The sequence below is a fragment of the Triticum aestivum genome, chromosome 4B (genome assembly GCF_018294505.1).
Source record: "Triticum aestivum cultivar Chinese Spring chromosome 4B, IWGSC CS RefSeq v2.1, whole genome shotgun sequence".
Taxonomy (NCBI): domain Eukaryota; kingdom Viridiplantae; phylum Streptophyta; class Magnoliopsida; order Poales; family Poaceae; genus Triticum; species Triticum aestivum.
Genome location: NC_057804.1, coordinates 236,672,704 through 236,679,950, shown reverse-complemented (window position 1 = coordinate 236,679,950; position 7,247 = coordinate 236,672,704). Strand labels below are relative to the sequence as shown.

The 7,247-nt window shown below is 45.8% G+C and overlaps 1 long non-coding RNA gene across 1 annotated transcript; it reads left to right on the top strand.

Annotated features, from left to right (window-relative positions):
* The first annotated feature begins 1,040 nt into the window (after positions 1-1,040).
* LOC123094742 (uncharacterized) lies at positions 1,041-2,934 on the top strand. The gene is made up of 2 exons (XR_006445940.1): positions 1,041-1,644; positions 1,929-2,934. It is a non-coding gene; the product is annotated as an uncharacterized lncRNA (long non-coding RNA).
* Positions 2,935-7,247: the final 4,313 nt, after the last annotated feature.

The following is a 7,247-nucleotide window of genomic DNA, read 5'->3' as shown; positions in this document are numbered from 1 at the left end:
GATATGACTACTGGGTATGACCCGCCCAGGAGGGGCTGGATCATGCCACTAGTGGTTCATGATAAGAAGGCCCAAGAGGATGATGAATATGGCGGTCCATAGAAGCAAGCTTACTGAAGGCCCAAGACCCGGACGTGACTTGAGGCCCATGGTTATGAACTGCCATATGTTTAACTTGTATGTTAAGGCAAGCTTAGTTGGTCACCAAGCAGGACACGTTGTGTATGAGCCGGTCGGGATTTTGTAAGCCGTCGGGCATCAACCTGTGTATACAAGGGGGTAACCCGGCCGCGGGTTAACTCAAGAAAACAACAGATTGAGAACTAGGTCAAGCGTATTCGCTCCTTAGTAATCGAAACCCAAGAAATACAACCTAAAGCAGGAGTAGGCTTTTACCTTGTTTAGAGGGGCCGAACCTGGGTAAACTCCCTATGTCCTTTGTCCCGTTTAACCCCTTCGAGCTAACCTAGCAGCGATGGCTCCACACCAAAGTCTTCTCTTTAGGGCATGTACCGTGTTAAGTCCACGACAACTAGAGAGTGGTGCGTGCGGGTGGGTGCCATGGAGTCAAGTTGCGGGCCGGCTGGCTGGGTCGTTCGAGACTTAAATAGACTTTATTATATACTACTTTATCATTATAAGTATGTTTATATACTATATATAAGATACTTCAAACCAAGTTGCATAAAAAATTTGCATGTTGACCCATGGTTTTCATTATATTTGTGAAATACGTATATATTTGTACATAAAAAAGAGCATACCCAAAATATGATACATTCTACAAAAAAATAGTATATATAGCAAACATTCCTATATACTAGATACTACACGGTGTACATACTCTCTAGTTTTACAGATACTATATACAACAAACAAAACTCAAGTGGTGGTAACTACCACATGTGATAGGACTGGACTATTCTGTTACTAGTATTAGAATATTATTTTGTTACTTTGTGGCCTATATGGGAGCGATCAGACCCGAATATTCTAAACTATGAAACAGAAAACCCAATCCTTCCCGGCCGAAGCAAAAAGGAAAAAAACACCCACCCCACTGACCCGTCTCCAGACCCTGATCCTCCTCCCCCATCACACACCGCCGCTGCCGCCCGTCTCCCTCACCTGGCGCGCCTCCATCCCTCGGCTCCCCCATCGCGTCGCCGCCACCCGGCTCCATCCCCTGTCGCTCGCAGTCGTCTGGCTCCCTCCCCCATAGTACCACCGCCGCCCGTATCCCTCCCCCAACGCGCCGCCTCCGCATGTCTCCCTCCCCCAGCGTGCTGCTGCCGTCCGTCTCCCATTTCCTAGCATTCAGCATGGTCGGGCTGTGACCTCCGGCTCCAGCGCCGACCCGCTCCTTTCCGTGCGCCGGCCACCTTCCCCCCTTCGCCATGGCCGCCTTCCTTCCCCGCCGCACGCCCCCCGCTGCCTCCTTCTCTCTCCACCATGCGCCGGCGACGAGCTCGTCCCCCAGCGCCGCCAGCCTCCTATCCCTATTGTAGTATGAACTGCATCAGCAGGGAAGGCCGATGCTTCAGGAGTAGCAGCACACCACTGTTGACGCTACAAGGGGGGCAGAGGTGGGGTGAGACACTGCAACGGTCGCATTCCCTGGAAGTCTATCAAAGCTTAAGAAAGGTGACGTGGCGCTCGATCGACTTGTTCTCTGGGAATGCAGGTTTAGCTGATGAGTTGATCTTCCTGTTGAAATTTATTTTGAAGTGATGCATGTAGTTCTTGTATGTTGATGCTGCTAGCTTTTGTGCCTCATTTAAGTGTGGCTCTCGTTATATGAGGTAGCACATTGTGGCCTCTACATCATACAACACATTGTAGCCTATACATTATACAACGCTGACAAAATTTATTTGTGGGTCATCGATTGTTTGATTCTTTCTACCTTGTTATGTTCGTTCCAACAGCCTGTGCTTCAGCAGAAAAACAGTGAGCCTAGGAGGGGAGTCGCTGGATCATGGACCTCTAGCTCGATAGTCCAACTACATGCTACACCGTTGGTCGCTCAAGGAGCTGCGTGCAGGCCACCCCGAGCTCCGGCCCTGGATTCGGGTCAACTTTCTCCCTATCATCTAGGTAAGCTAGCCAGCGACTGAGAGACAGAGTCATTCATCCCCATGTGTGTGTTTGTGATAGAGAGGCATGTTAACATTATCATGTAGCAGCAACTGGGGGGATGCTTAGTTCAGTTCAAAGACATTATCATGCGATCATGGATGAGAGTCAGATTCATCACGTATCCAATTTCTTTAGTTCGGTTCAAAAACTAAAAATTATTTCAGTTCAATTCTTGATGCCATCTTCCCGGTTACTTCAAACGTATTCCTTGCTTTTTAATATTTCTTGCACTTGCCTCCATATTCATGTGACACTTGTTAGATTGCTTTCAGTATTTGATGTATTTCATGCAAAACTTATTTGATTGATCAAGAGAAGTGTTGTTTATTAGTGAATTTTCTTTTAGTGTAGAAGTTCAATATGTATTTATATCAACAGTCCGTAATGAATAGTACAATCTATGTGTTAAAACACAACAGATTAGTTAGATTTATTATTTATGTTTAGTGCAAATCTTATTCAAGTTCTGTAGTTCAAAACTCAGTAATGTGGTTCTATGTAGAAAATACTTTTGCTCTCGTGCACTACTATATTTGCAGGAAAAAAAATTAAGTTCTATTGTCTGGAGAATTCAGTCTGGAATCATGACAAAGAGAGCATACGTTGAACTAGCTTTTTATAGTTTATCCCGATGTATTTAAGCATTGGAGAAGATGCCATGTCTACGTACTATCATTCTCTTTTTAGTTTAGTTCAATTTTTAATTTTAGTTTAGTTCAATTTATTATTTGTGTTCAGTACAAATCTTATTCAAGTTCTTGTAACACCCCGGATTTCACCCTTTTCTTTTTTCAAGGATTTTTCTTGGATTTGTTGATTTGATTTGTTTTTCTATGGCTATGTGGTTCTGAAACTTGGAAAGATCATGTATTCCTAGATTTTATAGTGGCTTGTCATCCCAAAACCATCCCTAGCCCATGTCATTTTCATCCTAGCCCAAATTCCAATATTCCTTTATTGGGAATACTCCTTTTCTATTAAAGGAATTATCCTATTTGCCCTAGGTTGTGAAGCAACCTATCTTTCTGTCACTCCAAAAATTCCCAAATAATTCTCATAAATTGTTCGGATCATATCTTCCTCAAATATGTTAAAACTTTTTATTGCCATGTTCAAATTCATCCTCCAATAATTATTTTCCTATTCTGCCGTAAATAGCATTATGTGAAAGTTCTATTTATCTTTGCTTGATTGCCTCCAAATATTCTGGACATCTTTTGCTGTCCATATCATTTCCCTGTGCCAAATTTCAACTTCATTTGCCTAGTGAATCTCTCTTAGTGACTATTCAAAGTTCTTGTCTGAGGGAAACCTTTATGAAGGAAGTAATAGCTATGGTTTTTCAAATGAGTTGAAATTTTGCACACTCCTTCATGTGCTCATATCATAACCCTCCTTCAAGTTTCATATCATTCCATTGATTTATGTGAGCCCGGGATCAATTCTTTGTTCCTGTCCAAATTTTCAGTTAGTGAAGCAAGTATATTTTATCTTCCTCCATTATAGCTGAAACTTTTCATGAGCCTTCTCCTACCCATATAACCTATCTCCAAAAGATTTTGGCCCAGTTAATCAAACCATTTGCCCTGTGCAATTTTTCAAAATTCCTATCCAGGGAGATGCTTCATGAAGTAAGTGCTATTTTGGCAAGTCCAAATGGCATGAAACTTTTTGGGCATCTTCATATCTTCAAAATATTGGGCCATGACCATTTTCATCTCATTTCATGCACTTATGTGAGTGCAACTTCATAATCCCTAAATCTGGCCTTGTTGGCAGTTTCTACAGCAACCACCCTCTAAACTTCTCCTATTAAGCTGGTTTTTGGTGATCAGCATCACCTTAGTGTGTGATCATCACCAGACAAATCACTTCCTTTGTTGCCAAGTTTGTGCCCCCTCTGGACAGCACAAACACCTTGCTGTCACAAAGTTTTGGCCCCTCCTGTTTTTCTCTTCTTTACCCCTGGACCGATTAGTTGTCGCCTTTGAACTCAAGGCATTAAGGTCAATGCACTGGACATGGTCGGCCCAGCCAAAACTCGCAGTTTGCACCAGTGCACATGGTGATCATGTTTGTGTGATGGCAAACTCGTGCTCTGGCTTGTTCTTGCCCCTGTTCCCATCGTTTAACTCCGCGTCTTGATGTCCCACTTTGTCCTGGAGGTAGCTTGTGATCGTCTGCAGCTCCTGGTGCCTCTGCACCGCCTTATCTCATTGTCGTTCGGCCGCAAACGCCATGCCCATGCCACAAACCGCCTCTGTCCTCCATTAGTGACATGTCCAAGCTCTCCCGTGACCTCTAGGAGCTTCTCTCGCGGCTATATAAGGACCCCCGAGGTTCTTCCGCAGCTCTGAAGCCTCTCCCCTTCCTCTTTAGTCCTCTTGAGCGGCCTAATCTCGCCAAAGTTCGTCGTTCGTTCTCGGTGTTCGCCGGAGTACGAGCTATCTCGGTTGCCTCGAACCTCCTCTGCTCCTCCCAACACCTCCTGTGACGCCCCCGATTCAATCGTACACTAATCATGCACGCAAATGTGTACGATCAAGATCAGGGACTCACGGGAAGATATCACAACACAACTCTAAAACAAAAATAAGTCATACAAGCATCATAATACAAGCCAGGGGCCTCGAGGGCTCGAATACAAGTGCTCGATCATAGACGAGTCAGCGGAAGCAACAATATCTGAGTACAGACATAAGTTAAACAAGTTGCCATAAGATGGCTAGCACAAACTGGGATACAGATCGAAAGAGGCACAGGCCTCCTGCCTGGGATCCTCCTAACTACTCCTGGTCGTCGTCAGCGGGCTGCACGTAGTAGTAGGCACCTCCGGTGTAGTAGTCGTCGTCGACGGAGGCGTCTGGCTCCTGGACTCCAGCATCTGGTTGCGACAACCAGAAAGAAAGGAAAGGGGAAAAAAGGGGGGAGAAAGCAACCGTGAGTACTCATCCAAAGTACTCGCAAGCAAGGAGCTACACTACATATGCATGGGTATATGTGTAAAGAGGCCATATCAGTGGACTGAACTGCAGAATGCCAGAATAAGAGGGGGATAGCTAATCCTGTCGAAGACTACGCTTCTGGCAGCCTCCGTCTTGCGGCATGTAGAAGAGAGTAGATTGAAGTCCTCCAAGTAGCATCTCCAAGTAGCATCTCCAAGTAGCATCTCCAGTAGCATCGCAGTAGCATAATCCTACCCGGCGATCCTCTCCTCGTCGCCCTGCGGAAAAGCGATCACCGGGTTGTCTGTGGAACTTGGAAGGGTGGGTTTTATTAAGTATCCGGTTCTAGTTGTCATAAGGTCAAGGTACAACTCCAAGTCGTCCTGTTACCGAAGATCACGGCTATTCGAATAGATTAACTTCCCTGCAGGGGTGCACCACATAGCCCAACACGCTCGATCCCATTTGGCCGGACACACTTTCCTGGGTCATGCCCGGCCTCGGAAGATCAACACGTCGCAGCCCCACCTAGACAAAACAGAGAGGCCAGCACGCCGGTCTAAACCTAAGCGCACAGGGGTCTGGGCCCATCGCCCATAGCACACCTGCACGTTGCGTGGGCGGCCGGAAGCAGAACTAGCCCCCTTAATACAAGAGCAGGCTTACGTTCCAATCCGGCGCGCGCCGCTCCGTCGCTGACGTCTGAAGTGCTTCGGCTGATACCACGACGTCGGGATACCCATAACTACTCCCACGTAGATGGTTAGTGCGTATAGGCTCGTAGCCAGACTCAGATCAAATACCAAGATCTCGTTAAGCGTGTTAAGTGTCCGCGAACGCCGAACAGGGCCAGGCCCACCTGTCTCCTAGGTGGTCTCAACCTGCCCTGCCGCTCCGCCACAAAGTAACAGTCGGGGGCCGTCGGGAACCCAGGCCCACCTCTACCGGGGTGGAGCCACCTGTCCTTTCAGCCCCCAACTCCGAACAGTATCACAGGTAGTGTAACAGTGTAAAGTATATAGTATATACCCGTGATCACCTCCCGAGTGATCACGGCCCAATAGTATAGCAAGGCAGACTGACAAGAATGTAGGGCCAATGATGGAACACTAGCATCCTATACTAAGCATTTAGGATTGCGGGTAAGGTATCAATGACTGTAGCAGCAATGACAGGCTATGCATCAGAATAGGATTAACGGAAAGCAGTAACATGCTCCCCTACTCTAATGCAAGCAGTATAGAGAAGAGTAGGCGATATCTGGTGATCAAAGGGGGGGCTTGCCTGGTTGCTCTGGCAAGAGAGAGGGGTCGTCAACTCCGCAGCCGAACTGGTCAGCAGCAGCGTCGGTCTCGTAGTCTACCGGAGAGAAGAGGGGGAAGAAATAATGAATACAGAGCAAACAAAGCATCACAAAATATAACAAGGCAATACGCGGTGTTCGGTGTGCCCTAACGCGGTAGTAGGTGATACCGGTGAAGGGGGAAAAACATCCGGGAAAGTATTCCCGGGGTTCCGTGTTTTCGGGCAGAGGAGCCGGAGGGGGAAAGTTGCGAGTTCGATAGGTTAGGGGGGTGTGGCGGACGAACGGGTTGCGTATCCGGATTCGTCTCGTCGTTCTGAGCAACTTTCATGTTGAAAATATTTTAATCCGAGTTACCGATTAAAAGATATGATTTTCTAAAGATTTTATTAATTTCTGAAATTTAATTAATTATTTAATTTAATTCGAAAAATGGATTAATGACATCAGCATGACGTCATGCTGACGTCAGCAGTCAACAGAGTTGACTGGTCAACCTGACCAGTGGGTCCCACTGGTCAGTGACACATTTTAATTAACAGATTAATTAGTCTATCAAAATTAATTAGTGGGTGGGCCCCACTGTCATACTAAATAATTTAGCTAATTAAAAGTAGTTAATTAGGTTAACTAATCAATAGGTTAATTAATCTTATTTGGTTAATTTTAATCAGAATTAATTAAGTTAATTAATTAATTAATTATATTATCACTAATTGTTTATTTATATATTTATATTAATATATTTTTAATTCCTCTTTTTTTTCTTTTTTTTAAATGTTCTCAGGGGCTGGGGCCCCCATGTCAGTGGCCCCAGGGGGCCACTGGAGCGGGCGCTAGCGGGCGCGCGGGTGCGGGCG